Here is a 17,896-nt window from a genome sequence, read left to right on the forward strand (position 1 = left end):
ACTAAATATGATATTATAAAATCTTATTTTATAGTAGACTTCTAAAACCCTAGAGAGAGATTGGACGTGGGATCCTTAGGGATCATAATCTTCAGCCGTAGGATTTTATCAATAACCTTTTGAACTTTATTGACTTATCTTGAAACACTTTCCAAAAATATTTCTTAATTTTCTCAACCATATTAAGAAAATATCTGAACTTCTACATATTGCAATAATGTCCATCAACACATTGCAATTGACCCCTGAAGATTAGAGAATTACAAATGAGGTCCCATTTCATACAATTTTATATCTATGTCCTTCCACCATACTATATTCCCACAAGCCACTAGGAGTGGATAAATATCATTGTCATGTCCCTAGCTTATGTGACCCTTAATTTCTTGATTTCATAATTTCTATTCGACTCCAAAATATCTTTTAAAAACTCTTTAAATATATATACAATAATATATATATGAAAAAACATTTTTGAAAAATGTCACCGGCCGGTTTTGTTTTGAGTCCAACTTCAATATGAAAATCAACTGAATATACTATCTTTTTTAGAGACTGGTGGATTCATTGTTGAGTATTTATATTTTACTCATTACACACATAACCCAACGTGTCTGTATATAGCCTTTAAAATTGACATCACCAGTTGACATTGTCAAAGTTATGTGCATAATAAATAAATATACACAAACCCCTCATGTTTGAGAACAATAGAAAAATTGTGATAGAACAACCTTTTAATTAACAATGATCACTCCATAAGGTGTCCTTGATCGGATCCAATTCAGTGTATGTACTTGTTACATTACACCCACTTGTTTGCTTAAAGTCACTACTTCAATGATGAAGTAAATCATCTTATCATATAGCAGCACAACAAGTGTAGGCTTCAATGGTAATATTCAATTAATATCCACAGCCTTGAATAATTTAATAATATATGAAAAATCATTACTCCCTGTCTTTGGTTCCTTAACCATTAGCATGATTTTTCCTACAGAGGTGACATCACATGCCACATTTAAACAATGAAATATACCTATAAAAGTTATGAATGTGAAAATAAAATTTTATCATCAAATAAAAATGCATGGTATTGTTTTTGAGGGCACATAATTCTAACAATATATATATAACCTACTTCTTATGTCCTTTTATATGAAACAACAACCCTAGCCTCCACTCCTTTATCTTTTCTATTGGTTTTATTTATTTTTTTTCTACCTCAAACTCAGTGTTTTTGCTATAAAACCAAATTCTAACTTCTTTTAACAAAAATTGAAAAAGAAATGTTGAATTCTACATTATTTTTAAGAGCATTCAAGGTGGTGAAGATACAACTTTCCAAGTACATTGTTATATTTTTAACACTTTTACATTAATTTATTTTTAAAAATCAAATTACTTATTTAAAATTTATGTATTTATATTTAATCTATTAGTTTGATTGTTATTTAATAAGGAATTGATTATTTTGTTTTATTTTATTTTAATGATATGAAATATATACTTATTGTCAATTGAGATTATGGAGAAATATAATAATTCCATACTTCCATTAATATATAATCATTACTTTTATTTTATTATTAATATCAATAAATATTTTTTAGATTAATTTCACTTTCAATCTTGCTCCCCTAAATTTAAATCTTGGCTCCACCATTAATCATATAACACAAGTTTTTAACTCTTGTCATTCTCAATGCAAAGATTTGTGGTTATGCTTATTCTTTGTTAAAAATATATAATTTACTTGAGAAACTATATGAACTATTGATAATTCATAAATGCAAAAAAGATTGATAAAAACAAATAAAAATTGCTGATATTCATAAATGAAAAAAAAAATGACTTGATCATATTGTTATTGAAAAGATAAAAATTGCACTACAAAAAAAAGGGTCTAAAGCTGCGTTTGAAAAATGCAGCTTAAGACCCCAAAAACGCGGCCTAATGTCCGCAGCTCAAAGCCTATAGCCGCGTTTTTTGAAAACGCGGCTAAAACCGGACCTGGAGCCGCGTTTTCTAACCGTGGCTATAGGATTCGACCTATAGCCGCGTTTACTAAAAACGCGGCTCCAGGACAGCTTCGAGCTGCGTTTCAAACGCGGCTATAGGTATTCCAAACAAGCTGAATACGACGTCTGTAGCCGCGTTTGAAACGCAGCTGAAACGGAACCTATAGCGGTGCTTCTAAGAAACGCGGCTATAGACCCAGCGGGAGCGGCGTTTCAAACGCGGCTATAGCTATTTACCAGCAACATTGATCACGCTATAGCCGCGTTTTAAAAAACGCGGCTATAGGTTTTTTTTTTTTTTTTTTTTAAATTTTTTTTTCTCCGCTTTCTGAACTTCCTGCTATACACACAACTCCCTTCTTTCACAACTTATTACATCCCAAGAATCACATATTCCATAAACATCACAAGGGAATTAAACAACTTCCATTCCTACATCACAAGTTCCATATACATCAAACAGAAAATAAACAAGTTCCATAAACGTCATTACATCACAAGGGAATTAAACGATCACCCATTCCTACATCACAAGTTCCATAAACATCACAAGGGATCTAAACAACTTCCCATTCCTACATCACAAGTTCCATATAAGCTAATAGTAAATGCAAAACAATACACATGGTATATAATTAGGTAGAATAGACACTTGAAACGACCACAGCTTTTAGTTTTTTTTTTTTTTTTTTTGAGAAAACCATAGCTTTTTAGTTTTCGGAACCAACTGTTATTATAAAGTATATTGTATTTTCCAGTGAAATAGATTAGTTGATTGTTTTAATAACTAAATCAATATTTTTAATGAAATTATTATAGTTTATGTAGAGCTTTTATTCAGATTTAAAAAATTGGAGACGTTATAAAAAAATTAACAAAAATAATGCCATCATCATAGTTAGTAAAATATGTTTCATATATAGTACAATAAACATACGGATGCGTATAGTTCAGTATATTTCAAGAAAAGTACGTTTCAAAAATACAGTATAAAATTACGGAAATGAAAAAGAACAACATATGTATATAATACGTCTATTTTTAAAATTTTCGTGATAAAAGATACAGATTCATTTTCAAATAACATAACATTGATAAATAATATAATATAATATAATACAATTTTTTATAGAATATTAGAATCATATATAAACTAATTTCATATGATTTTATTCCAAATTCATTGAACATATTCATATTATAACTAAACTAAGAATATGAAAAAGTATATTTATTAAATTAGTATATAACATAATATAATAAACTTGTCTACTTTTCTTGGGCCCGTATTTATCCATAATATAACGGGTTTGAAGTTTTTTACTATTCCAATTAGAGTATGGTTTGAAACATTTAAATATTTTTTACTACTACCAAAAATATTGTATATTAAACTAAATATTCAATAGAATATAATATTAGTTCATAAGAGGAGGAAACATATAATAGGTGTTGGGTTATAGATTGACCCCGATTAATTAATTCAATTACCCAAGTTGATTGATTAGGTCAAATTTACGTGCAAATCGTGAAGGCACCAACAAATCACCAAAAAAACTAAGTGTAGTGAAAAATAAATAGACACAATAATTTGTTGACGAATGAGGAAAACCTTTCACAAATCAAAAACCCCTACTGGGTGACTTCTTCCTATTTGCATGGATCTCAATATGTGTCTAACTTCCAAGCAACTGATTAATTGCTGTTGGATGCAAAATTCTTCATTTAAAATCACGTTAAACATCTAAAAGCACTTGATTACAAAACTTTAAGATACAAAGAACGCAGTAGCTTCTCACAGAGTGTATCATTCATTATTTGAGTCTCTATATCTTTGATGACTTTAAAATAACGCTTTTATATGGTCTAGAGGTTTAGTAAATGAAACCCTAGCAATCCAAGTCATCATGAGCCGAAATTCAGATATGAGAATTCTGAAATTGCAGAGCTTGATAGATTGAAAGGTGTCGATCTTATGTCAAGAACCCTTCATTAAGTCTCGATAGATACTCATATTGAGCTAGTGTCAAGACTAGTGTCGGATTTCATTGAATAAGTTTTTCTTCACTTATTTCTTAGTTCAACCTTCATGACTTTAATGATACCATTTGTAGTGTAAATTTTACATACTTCTTGATACATCAAACCCAACTTAGATCTACCCAATTACAAGTAAAGTGCATTTTGTCAAAAGATAAGCCAATACATAGAAAATATGACCTCTAATGTTAGGTAACTATAATAATAGATAAAGAGTAAAGTTATAAACTTTTTTTTTAGGAGAATTAGTAGCTAGAGTTATAAAGTTGAGTGACAACTGTTGAGGCATTAGGAAGTGTTGTGAGGCACAAATTTGTTGTGTTGATAATGATATCTGCTGTTAAAACTAGCAGCCGATGATTTTAGGGTGGAAAGCCCCACCTCCAGGTGTGTTCAAAATAAATGTAGATGGAGCTACCTCAATTGATGGCAGATTGTCTAACATTGGGGTAGTCATAAGGGATAGCAAGGGCGACACCATAGCAACATTGTGCAAGACTTTCCTTGGCCAATATTCCAGCAAAGAGATGGAAATATTAGCGGTTAAGAATGGAGTGCTCTTGGCTAAGGAGTTGGAGTTGTCACAAGTTTATATTGAATCAGATGCTCTTATGGTTGTCCAAGATATTCAAGCTGGGAATACAAATGGTAGTCTTGGCCATCTACATCAGGGGATTAACAGCATCCTTGAGACCTTCAATTGTTGGAAAATTCAGCATTTGAAAAGAAAATACAACAAGGTAGCTCATGAACTAGCTAGTTATGCTAGATGTAATGGCACTTATCAAGTGATGGTGACAAAAATCGTTAGTAAGTCACACAATTCTCACGTGCTTGAGACAACACCTATGAAACAAAAACAAAGATGACCTTGTAGAGTGTACCGGTGTGGTATCGGCCAAATACCCTCTGAATGTCAAGTTAGAGAACTTTCACAACTCTAGAGTGCCAGAGCTGGAGGAAATTATGCATACCTTGGTTTGTGAGGGTTTTTGGGGGGGGGGGGGGGTTTAGGGTTTTTATAGTAACATAGGGTTGATATCAGTTCCTTGGCATAGAGGGCATTTCCTTGTATAGAAGATCTTCATTAATACGCGTATCTTGCGAGATCCTTTCCTTGTAGGAATCTCCTTGATTAGGGTTAGTTGTGCGGCACAAGATGTTTCCTTATATACTCATGCATGGAGGCCATGTAAGGCCATGCCACCTGTCAAAGGTTTACTTACCCTTCCTTCCGTCAACTTCTTATCCCATCTATGCATTCTGGTAGTCTCATTCCGGTGTCGTTGATCTCGAGGTGCAGCCGTTGGCCTTGAGATGGAACCGTCGACTTTATGGTATCGTTGTTTATGTCGATGAATGCACAAGCAAGGTCAACGGGTTCATTAGGACCGTCAGCTTTGCCTTATGTGAACAAGTTTATCAAACTTTCAAAATTTCCCTTATCATCAAGTTTGGAAGAGGATTGATCCTCCTATGGTTCAACATCTCCTCCAACTAGAACGTGCCTAAATTGTACCCTTTGTAGTTTAGCTGCCTTGTTGTACTTCAATTTCATCTTAATGAATTCAGTTCCCTATCAAAAAAAAAAAAAAAAGTTATCTTAACGTGAACTTTACTTTTTGTTTGATAAAAACGTGTATGTATCCGTACATATACAAAGTGAACACCAAACAGTGGAGTCTTTTTAAATGTTATGTACTTACGTGTATTGTTCAAGCAACATACGCGTTTTTACTAACTATGGTTGTGATGGTCCTAATGACTTTTGGAGGAAAGTCCAATTAACTTTATTTTGTCCTTTTTTTTTTCTTTTTTTGGTTGTGGATAATTCTATGCTTAGGAAAGGGGGTTTAAATCATGGATGGATGGAGTAATTAAGACTTTTTGGCTTGTACCATTTTTTTTAAAAAAAAAATTAAACATAAAGCCATAATTGAAATAATAGGTTAGTGGAATATTAGACATAATATAAGTGTAATCTCATTTAAACATTATTATATTTTAAAAATATTTTTTAGCAAATATTGTTAGTTAGAAAAAGGGGTAATTATAGGTTTACATTGTATTAGTAATATAAATCTAAAACCTCAAGGGGTTGGCTTAGTGGTTCTTAATTCCTTCTCGTAATAACTTGGTGCATGTGGGGTGATGAGATTACGGGTCTGTTTGGGATCCGCTTATTTTGCTGAAACTGAAAACTTTTTGTTAAAAGTACTGTAAATAAAGGTAAAAGTTAGCTGAAATAGTATAATGGAACCCATGAATAGTATCAAAAAGTGCAGTAAGACCCATAAATAGTAGCAAAATTAAGCTGAATAGTAAAATAAGCTGGCTTTTTAATTTGGAGCCAAACACACACTACAAACACCCAACCCAAGAGAATAGTTGAGGACACCCTCATTTGTAAAAAAATAAAAATTAAAATTAAAAAAAGTACAAATCTTACTAGCCCATTTGTATGCACCCTCATTTTTAGGGATTTGGATCCTCTCCATTTCTTTTTGAAATGGAGAGTATCCATTTCATGGACAGGATGTATTTGAAATAAATCAATGGTGTAAGATGTGCCACGTCAATTAAAATCTAAAACACCTGACTTTGGAAAACTTAACTGTGGTTAATTGTTCAATTAACCCTCAACAAACCCATTTGATCTTAATATTTCAAAATCTCAATTTCTCTCTCTTCTCCATTACCTCTCTCTCTCTCAACTTTGCCGTCGCCACTGCCACAATAACCAACGTGCTAAGCCACTATTATTGCGCTGGCCATGTCTCACACCAGCCCAATATTGCCGAACCCATTGCCCAGTTAGTTTTCTCTCTCTGTCTCTTATTTCTTATTGATAAGCTCTATTTGGTTGCTTGGAAAAAGAAGGAAAATAAATTATTATGCGGCTATTTTTTATTGATTTATTCATGCTGATTTTGATCTCTTTTCTGTTTTTTTTTTTTTTTTTTTTTTTTTTTTTTGGGTTTTAAGCTTGGGGATTGATTGAAATTTGTAAGAAATTGTCTAATTGAAAGGATGAGCTAGGAGAAATGAAGTGGCGTACAAATGAAAAGAAAGTGGCTGATTGAATCTTGGTGAGAAGCTGTATTTGTGAGTTATTTCGGAATATAGTAAAATACATTTTAAACCATTTTTTATTCTTTATCAGGAAAACTAATTTAACTAAAGGATATGATTATTTTAGAAAATTTATTAAAGTGGACAACAGGCCTATGAATCTCCATAATATATGTTGTTTTTTTTTATTTGTTGGTTTTGCATCTTGGTGTGCTTGAATCATACATTTACATTGTATCATATCCCCTAGCTAACTAGTGCTTGAATTTTAAATGGCCTTTGGGTTGATATGTCAAAATGCTTGTGTGAAGGGGTTTAAAGCATTGAACATTTGGCTTACGGCATATAAAAGCATAAATATTTATCATCAAAATATCTATTATTAAATGGCTTTTGAATGCAGTTTCTTGTCTTGCTTTGGAGTCTAATGAGTGGATGAACATTATTCTATTCTTTCTTTGAATTCATGTTCTTATGAAACAGAAGTGTTTGGAATTTTTTTTCGCTTCTTAACTAGTTTCCTTTTCGCTAGAAGGTATATTTAAAAGGAGATAGTGCTTTTGTTCTTATTTTGGTCCATTTTCATGGCTAAGTATGTGGACCACTTTCAGTTTGTCATGGTGTATTTGCAATATGTGTAGAACTTTTAATTTGATGGTATGGATTATTAAGGAATTTTATTGTTTTTTTCTTTTTCTGATGTACATAATAATGCATATGATTTTTATTTTTATAGAAAATGAGTTGAAGACTTGAAGTAGCCTAGCAGCCCAACTGTAAAAAGGTTTGAAGAGAAGGGTATAAGTGTTATTCATGAAGTCAAGTGCAAGCTTTGTTATGCAAAGTTTCATGTACCAAATTTTGCTCATTATCAAGAAAAGGCTTTGAAAGTTTTTTAAGTATTCCATGCCTCGTTGAAGACAATGTATCTTGAACTGAGTAACTTAAAATTCAATTTTAGTAAAAATTCACATTTGATATATTCTAGCTTGTAAGACAACTTGGAGTCTTGGACTATTATTTGCACATTTTGTATAAAGTTTTTGGATAGTTTTTGTAGTTGGCTTTTGAAGATATTCAAATATGCTGGTTTTCATATGTACATATTTTTAGTAGTACTTAATTGTGTATATGCACTTTTACATTAACATTCAAAACTATTAAATCACCCTTTTACATTAAGGGAAATTATGGTGTACTTCCGGAGTATCATAAATGCAGACTCCCTCCTCTCACATGAATGGTGAGTCCCACTAATTAAATTCATGGTGAGACCCACCATTTATGTGAGAGGGAGGAGTACACATTTATGGTACTCCGGGAGTACCTAATAATTTTCCTTACATTAATATTCAAAGCTCTTAAATCATTGCAACTGGTGCATACTTGTGTATAACATATTTTCCTATTTTTGTGTTGTTTTAAAGAAACCATAAACCAAAGGAATATGTAACGTTCACATTACTATGAATTCATAAGGCATCATCAACAATAAAGTAAATTGCTTCAAGTTGAATAATTTTTTTTTTTTTTTTTTTTTTTGAGAATGTTCAAGTTGAATAATTGATGGTCTGTTACAATCAAAATTTGATCCAAAAAAGAACAAATTTTATTAAAATGTACATTTTTGATTACTAAGGCCATAATAACAAGAGTTCTATTGAAATAAACACTTTGATAACAATGCCAGTCACTTTCACACTCGGCGTGTCTCTTGCCTCTTGATCATACATTCCCTCCACAGTCTGCAATTTTTCAGTCTTAGCTTGATCACTTTAACTTGTCTTCTGTTATATAGCTTGCCCCGGTATGAAGTCTCTTCATTATTAAGTTTTTTGTAAGCTCTAGAATCCCAAGTTTCTCAACATATGAAATGCAATCGCCTAGAGTACCTTGCACTTTGAGAGTCTTTCCCCTTAAGTTACTGATGATTCAAAATAATGTAGGAAAGTATACCAAGCAGGGATTGATGAAGCCTATAAGCAATATCCAACAAATGCCAATCATTTATATTGTAAACTTCTCTATTTTCCAATAGGTTTAACTATTATGATTTAAGTAAAACACTAAGCTTGTATTTTGATGAATACTCCCAACCAATATTATGTTTTTCGTGGGATTGGGGAGAGGGCAAAGAAGAATAAAAATAATTAACAACTGATTAAAAGCCAAAATTGAACATTCACATTATCATACATTTAGTCTACACATCCTCAAGCCAGTGTGATTGACCTTACAATAACAGACAAGGCTATAAGCTTTTTATAAGGTGAATTAGTGCACTCATGCATGTTTACCAAATAAAAATTGTCAAAATTTTCCCCCTAAGTCCTCCCAAAAAGAATAGTAAAAAAATCAGATTGAAAGTTTGCAAACAACTAACCAAAAATTTAAGATAATTTAATAAATTAGAAGATGAGGCACAACAAAAGGAAGAGAGTTTACCCTAGCTTACAAAAAATAACTCATGCTTTTCTTATATGTTATCATTTACACGTCTTTTTTCTTCAACTTTTGCAAATTATAAAGATTTTTCCATTTTCCAATGATTAATTCTATTTCTTTCTTTCATATCTAGTATTAGCTTTGCTTATTGTTCTCTTTTTTTAGATTTTTCATCTTAGTCTCAAGAAACCTGGGCATGGTATCAAAACAACCCAAAAATCTCATACCTTTTGGAACAGATTCAGATCAAAACAACCCATAAACCCCATAAAGCTAAAACACCCACCAACTGTTTTGTTTTATCCCAAAGCTCAACCCACACAGAATAGAAACCAAACTCTACATGACAAAATCAATAATAAAAAAATAGCAGTATACTAATTTATTTTCCTTCGTTTTCCAAGCAACCAAACGGAGCTTATAAATAAGAAATCAGAGAGAGAAAACTAACTGGGCAATGGGTTCGACGTTTTTGGGCTAGTGTGAGATGTGGCCGATGAAACAACTGTGGCTTGAGAGAGAGCAAAGCATGGCGATGGAGGAGAGAGATTGAGATTTTGAAATATTCAGATAAGATAGGCTTGCTTAGTTAACTCAATGTTTAACAACAGTTGAGTTTCCCCATAGTCAAGTGCTTTAGATTTTAATTGACGTGGCACTTTTTACACCCTTGATTTATTTTAGATGCATCATATCCATGAAACGGAGAGGATCTAGATCCCATTTTTAGTTTTTACAAGTATACAATATAAGGAAAAAAGAAAAAAAAGGTGACAGCGTGATTGCACCTTATAATTTTCTCCTCTATAGGATTAGGAGGAGGAGGCGGCCAAAATGGCCAAATGGCCATAAAATCCTAACTATGTAGTTAGTAGTTCTGATTCCCAAACTATATTTTTTACTAGCATTTCGAGTCTAAGAGACTCGATTTAGGGTTTATAAATCGAGTTTTTGAGACTCAATTTTCATGGGTTGTTCACGTCTGATGTGACACTTTTTCCACGTGGCATCTACATGGAAATCGAGTTTCTAAGACTCGATTTACATTTAAAAAGAAAACAAAAAAAAAAAAACCACAAGGACAACAGGAAAAGAAAACCACAACAACAGGAAATATGTGTTCATCAGAGAAGAAAGAAAAAAAAAAAAAAAAAAAAAAAAAAAAAAAAAAAAAAACCCAGATCGCGTGACCTGGGTTGTGCGCGGCCTGGGTCTCGCGTGGCCTGTTCATCAGAGAAGAAAGATAAAAAAAACCCCAGATTGCGCGACCTAGGTCGCAAAAAAACCCAAATCAGATCGCGTGACCCAGGTAGCGCGCCGACCTGGGTTGCGCACGGCCTGGGTCGGCTTGCTGCATCTCCATTTCTTCTTCTTCTTCTCTTTCTTTCTTTTTTTCTTTCTTTCCGCGTTTTTTTGTCTGCATTTTGGGTCATTAATAATATTATTTTTGGGTTAGAAATCGAGTCTTAGAGACTCGATTTCCATGTAGATACCACCTAGAAAAAGTGCCACATCAAACATGAACAACCCATGAAAATCGAGTCCCAAAAACTCGATTTATAGACCCTAAATCAAGTCTCTTAGACTCGAGATGCTAGTAAAAAATATAGTTTGAGAACCAGAACTACTAACTACATAGTTAGGATTTTATGGCCATTTGGCTATTTTGGCCGAAGGAGGCTGTCCAAACATGAAAAGCTATGGCCCAAGAGTTTAGAAAAGCAATGGCACTATCAAAAATCACAGAAGCGTGTAATAATCTTCGTAAATCCATCAAACCTTGTGCTCTGCTTTCACTTCTCTTCACCAAGAACCTCTCTCACACTCACAGACCCATTTGCACCAAAACTCATACTAATATTTATGACTCATCTTTTCATTTTGATTAGATCACGCGACCCAGGTCGCACGGCCACCTGGGTCGCGCTGCGACTTGGGTTGTGTGCGGCCTAGGTCGGCTTGCTGCATCTTCATTTCTTCTTCTTCTTCTTCTTCTCTTTCTTTCTTTTTTTCTTTCTTTCCGCGTTTTTTGTCTGCATTTTGGGTCATTAATAATATTATTTTCAGGTTAGAAATCAAGTCTTAGAGACTCAATTTCCATGTAGATACCACCTGGAAAAAGTGCCATATCAGACGTGAACAACCCATAAAAATCGAGTTCCAAAAACTCGATTTATATACCCTAAATCGAGTCTCTTAGACTCGAGATGCTAGTAAAAAATATAGTTTGAGAATCAGAACTATTAACTACATAGTTAGGATTTTATGGCCATTTGGCTATTTTGACCAAAGGAGGCTGTCCAAACATGAAAAGCTATGGCCCGAGAGTTTAGAAAAGCAATGGCACTACCAAAAATCACAGAAGAGTGTAATAATCTTCGTAAATCCATCAAACCTTGTGCTCTGCTTTCACTTCTCTTCACCAAGAACCTCTCTCACACTCACAGACCCATTTGCACCAAAACTCATACTAATATTTATGACTCATCTTTTCATTCTGACCTCACCAGCATAACAAATGGCTTCATTTCCATCTTCACCAAGAAACCATTTTCCCCACACAACCCAGAACTCAATAGCCTTTCACCAAGACTCACCACCCAAGTCGTTGAAAGTGAGCTAAATTGCCTCAAGAATTGGAAAATAGCTCACATGTTCTTTACTTGGGCCTCAAATCAATGTGGTTATAAGCACAATTGTTATACTTATAATGCCATGGCCTTAATCCTATCACGTGCTCGACAAATTGCCCCACTGAGAGACATGGCCATGGATATTGTAAATTTGCGTTGTTCCATGTCTCCAGGAGCTCTGGGATATCTAGTAAGGTGTTTGGGTAGTGTAGTTCTGTTTGATAAAGCTAACGTATTGTTTGATCAAGCTAGAATGATGGGTCTTTGCGTTCCCAATGACTATAGCTATAATTGTTTGTTAGAGGCTTTATTAATTCAGTTGATTTAATTGAAATGAGAATTAAAGAGATGCGCGATTATGGTTGGAAATTCAGTAAATACACGTTGACCCCGGTGTTACAAGTTTATTGCAATGCTGGCAAGTTTTAAAAAGCTCTGAGCATTTTCAATGATATGAATGAGCGGTAGTGGGTCGATATGCACGTATTCTCTATCTTAGTTTTGTCTTTTAGCAAGTGGGGTGAGGTAGTAAGGCCTTTGAATTGACTGAGAGAATGGAAGACAATAATATTACGTTGAATGAGAAGACTTTTCGCGTTCTGATTCATGGGTTTGTAAAGGAGTCCAGAGTGGATAAGGCCCTTCAATTGTTTGATGATGTTTCACTATATGATGTGCTCATAGGAGGACTCTGTAAAATTAAGGAGCTGGATAAAGCCTTACATTTGTTTTCAGAATTGAAGCAGTTGGGAATTCATCCCAATGTTCAAATACTTACAAAGCTTATCACATCTTTCTCTGAAGAGAACAAAATGATCCAATTACTTGAGGAAGTGCAAGAAGATATTGATGAGGAAGCTATGATTTTGCTTTACATTTCTGTTCTGAATGCTTTTGTTAATAACAACTCAATCGATAAAGCTTTTCTCTTGCTCAGGGCAATGATGGGGGATCAATCTGATGCTGATGTTGTGGAACATAAACTCCTAAGGGTTAAGAAAGCCATTCGCCCTGACACCACTTCTTTTAGTATTGTTATTGATGGTCTACTCAGGACTGGTAAGCTGGACTCAGCACTTAACATTTTCCAGCATATGAAGCAAATTGGTTGTGCACCAAATATAATGATTTATAAAAATTTAATTGATGGTCTATGCAATTCAAATAGATTGGAAGAAAGTTATGAGCTTTTCAGAGAGATGAAGCTGTCAAGATTTGAACCAACCCGTTTTACCTACAACTCTATATTTGGGTGCCTATGTAGAAGGGAAGATGTTGTCGCAGCTCTTGATCTGGTGAAAGAGATGCGTGTTTATGGATATGAACCTTATACAAAACATTCTACCTTGCTTGTAAAGGGCTATGCAAACATGGGAGAGCAGTCAAAGCTTGCAAATTTCTTGCTAGCTCAGTTCAAGAAGGTTTCCTCCCTGATATAATTCCCTATTCTGCAGCCATAGATGCTTTAATCAAACTCAAGAAGCGGATCGAGCTTTGGAGTTATTCCGGGACATTTGTTCTTGTGGCTATTGTCCTGATGTGGTTGCATACAACATATTGATAAGTGGGCTCTATAAGGCAAAGAGAGTTTCCGAAGATGAAGATATTCTGCATGAGATGGAGGTCAAGGGGCTTGTACCCTCAGTCATTACCTACAATCTGCTTGTAGATGGATGGTACAAAAATGATGATGTTGATCAGGCCATGCTGTTCCTTTCCCAGAATGTTGTGGAAGATAGAAAGACTAATGTAACTACTTACACTACTTTGATGAATGGGTTATGCAATGCTGGAAGACCTGATGATGCACTGGTGCTTTGGAATGAAATGGGAAGAGAAGGGTGTTCTCCAAACAATATTGCTTTCATGGCCCTCATTAATGGTCTTTGTAAGTGTGGTAGGCCTGACACGGTACTTGTATATCTTCACCAAATGCAAGAGAAGGAAATGGAACCTGACACCTTTGTCTATGTAGCGCTAATGAGTAGTTTTCTATGTAATCTTAACCTACCCTTGGCTTTTGAAATTTTAAAGGAGATGGCTGGCAAAGGGAACTTTCCAGATCCACTAGATATGAACTGTCTTATTGTTAGAGATGCAGTACTTAAGTTGTCGGAAGATGCCAGGACTTCTTCAAGAATTAGAAATCTTATTGCAGAGGGTAGAATTCCTAAAATATGCTGTTCAGACATCAAAGATGAAGGTTGACATGAACTTACTGATTGATTAGGAGTCACTAAGATAGCACAGATATGCTCAAGGAAATTTTTAGTATAGAACTGGGGTGCTCAGGTTAAAGAAAGCAATATGTCCTTCTCAGCTTAAATTTGGATGGTGGATTATTTTCGGCAGGGAAGGCTCTGTATAATCAACCTACCTTTGGGGTTTATGACTCTGACATCACCAAGTGACTCATGTTTGTCTTGGGAAAATCCTGTCATTCTTTTTCATTATTATTGATTTGAATTATATAAAGAACACTGAATATGAAATAATTTAGAATCCTTAATTTATCAATCCTTTAGTCGGATAGAATTTAAATGAAAACAGTTCTACAAGTGGATGTAAATATTGGACATGGATCATTTATTGTTCTATGTAAACTGAAGATGTTTTCAATCAAATTCAATCCATTAGTTGGATGCAAAACTTATTTATGAATCTTTTCTCTCTACCTCATAGAAACAGCATGATCTATAGGGTGAATCCCAACTGCTGCCCAGCACAATCGTGGATTGCCTATGAAAGATGCTTCGGTCTTTGAAGGTGCCCAAAAAAAGTTAAGATTTTCCAATGTATAAAATAATACACTCCCTACCACTTATAATCCAACCAGAAGGTGATGAGTGCGATCATTGCATGGAAGATTTGGTTCGATGTAATTACTTTGTCAATGGCGGTGATATTCAGAGTCATTTATCCCTGGTTGAGTCCAGTTTGAAGCTTTGGCAAGATTATAAAGCAGAAATATTTCACCTCCATGCATGAGATCTATTCTAGATGAACACTCATTGTCTGTTGAGGGAAATCGTTGGTGTCCTCCACCTCAAGGACTCAAGGTAAAATACAAGCTAACTTGGGCTCTGTTGTGTGTTTCTTCATTGGCTTTGGTTTTGTTATTCAAGATGCACAAGGTATGGTTCTTGCTACTAAAAGCTGAAGACTGCCTCTTTTGAGTTGCGGTTTTGTTTCTTATGTGTTTGGTGTGGTTGAGGGCCTTGAAATTTTGCTTGGGATTGATTGATATTTATGATATCATTAGTGAGTGGGATGACGAGGAATCTGTAGCAAAAGGGACGGTGTCAATCTGCTACTTATGGGCATTTGTTGGTTCTAATATAGCATACTGGTCAGTGGTTCATCTCAATATGTTTTTGCATGCAAATCCATCATTAAGGTGCTTTAGCTTCTATGCTAGGACTTGTACTGACCGTGAACGTTTGGGTGGACGATTTACCTCCGTGTTTTACTGCTGCACTCGCAAAAATAAAGTAAATAAATAATATTTCTAACATTTTCTCAAAAAAAAAAAAAAAAAAAATCAAATTGAAATAAGGGAAGAAATTATATATATATATATAAATTTATAACTGCAAGTTGTGGCAGCTCTAGGAATTTTTCTAGAGTAGTCATTTAGAAACTTAAATTTTACAAAATCTAATAATAATAAAAACTTGAATATATCAATATCATTAAAAAAAAAAATCAATTTCCTTCTATTAACAAAATGGAAAAGCAAAAAGAGACTGATGAGAGGTAAAGTAAGAACTGAGTGAGAGTAATAAAGTGGGAGACAATCTGAAATGATGATGAGAGAGAGTGAGAGAGAGAGAGCAATGAATACTTGTTGCAATTGTGAGCCGAGCCGCCGAGAAGAATAGAGTTGCTTCAACTACAAAGCCAAGGTGAGTAAAGTTATTGATGACATCGAGGAGAACTCACACTCGTAATATCTCTCTTGGTACATTTTTTTTTTTATAGGAAAAATGAAATTAGAGAATATTTTTTATAGAATGGGTTGAACGAGTTATGAATTTGAATGATTAGGGGCTTTTAGTTTTTGTTTAAGGGGCTAAGGATTATGTTTGGAGGGCCAAGAGTATTTTTGGGAAAAATGCTACATTTACAACATTTTCACAACTTCCCTAGGTGACAAGTTGTTATTGATTGATAAAAAAGTGAAGTTAGTGGTAGACACAGTTTAAAACTGGTAACAGCTTACCACTTAAGATTTGTTGTAAAATATTGTGGATGTAGCAATACTTTATTTTTGTTGAACCCAAATTCTTGAGATTCTCAAGACAGGGGGTAGGATATGTATTTATATATATATATATATATATATATATATATACATATATATAAAGTGCCGTGTTGAAGGAGCCTAGCTTGGGGCACTAAATGCCATTGGATTTTGGCAAGAAATCAGGGTGTGCGTGCAACCGATTAGATGTGAAGTGATAAAAAAATGAATTAAAGAATAGTTTAATATAGTATTTTGGAAAACGAAGAATGGAATGTAGTATATATTACAAAAGTGGATTTATATAGTAGAAAAAAGTAACTAACATTTTTTGAAGAGTGATGTGAATGCTTAACATTCACACCCGGTCTTTCATATGCCATATGTTGGTGTATTTTAGTATCAAGGCACAAAAATAACCCATTACCAGGTCTTGCAATTGCAAAAAAAAATTTGCAATTGTGCTATAGTGCCATCCTAAATGTATTATGGTGCTGTAGCACAATTGTAAACCAAAATATTCTATTTTATTCCCTTTTCACCTTTTGTTTTCTCTCTCTCTCTCTCTCTCTCTCTCTCTCTCTCTCTCTCCGGTCACCATTTGCTCTCTTTCTCTCCCATGCCTTTGCCAATGACCCTTCTCTCCCCATGCCTTTCACTAGCCACTGTCCCTCTACCCATTTTCTCATCATTCCCTCTCTCATGGCGTGGTTGTAGGTTTGCAAATCAAATTTTCTAGGTGAGATCGACATGCTCAAGGATCTGGTGGTTGTCGCGATGGCGAGATCGGCATGGTTGTGGGTTTGCAAATCGGTTTTGGTCGTGTGTGGTGATAGGTTTGCTAATCGGTTTTGTCTGTGGGTCTAAGGCTAAGTTTCGGTGGTGGATCTGGTGTTTGGTGGGTTTTCTTAGTGTGTCTAGGGCTAAGGATCATGGTGGATTGGTGTGGTGGGCCATGGGTCATGGTGGGTCTGGGGTTGAGTTTCGGTAGAGGCTCTGGTGTTTAGTGGGTTTGCTTGGTGGGTCTAGTGGGTTTGCTTGGTGTTTCTGGTGGTGGCACTGTGATGTTGTGGTTATTGGTTGTGTTGTTGATGATGGGTGGTGGTGGTGGTGTTGATGGTGGATTAGTGGGTGGTGATTGGAAATTTTTGGGTAGATAGGTGGGTGGTGGTGTTGTTGATGGTGGATCAGTGGGTGGTGATTGGAAATTTTTAGGTGGATAGGTGAGTGGTGTTGGGATATGTGGGGGTGGTAGTGTGTTGTTATGGTTGATTGTTGGTTTTTTTTAATAGGTTTTGGTGGGTGGCATGGTAGCGGATGTATTGTGGTTGTTGTTGTGTGTGTGTGTGTGTGTTTTTTTTTCTTGTAATCTTTGGGTTTGTGGCTAGTGTGGTGGAGTGGTTGCTTCTTTATTTATTTATTTATTTTTTTTTGTGGCTGGT

At 34.6% G+C, this 17,896-nt stretch overlaps 1 pseudogene; it reads left to right on the plus strand.

Annotated features, from left to right (window-relative positions):
* Positions 1-11,879: 11,879 nt before the first annotated feature.
* Positions 11,880-14,872, plus strand: LOC126717971 (putative pentatricopeptide repeat-containing protein At5g08310, mitochondrial; annotated as a pseudogene).
* Positions 14,873-17,896: the final 3,024 nt, after the last annotated feature.

The sequence above is a fragment of the Quercus robur genome, chromosome 3 (genome assembly GCF_932294415.1).
Source record: "Quercus robur chromosome 3, dhQueRobu3.1, whole genome shotgun sequence".
NCBI lineage: Eukaryota > Viridiplantae > Streptophyta > Magnoliopsida > Fagales > Fagaceae > Quercus > Quercus robur.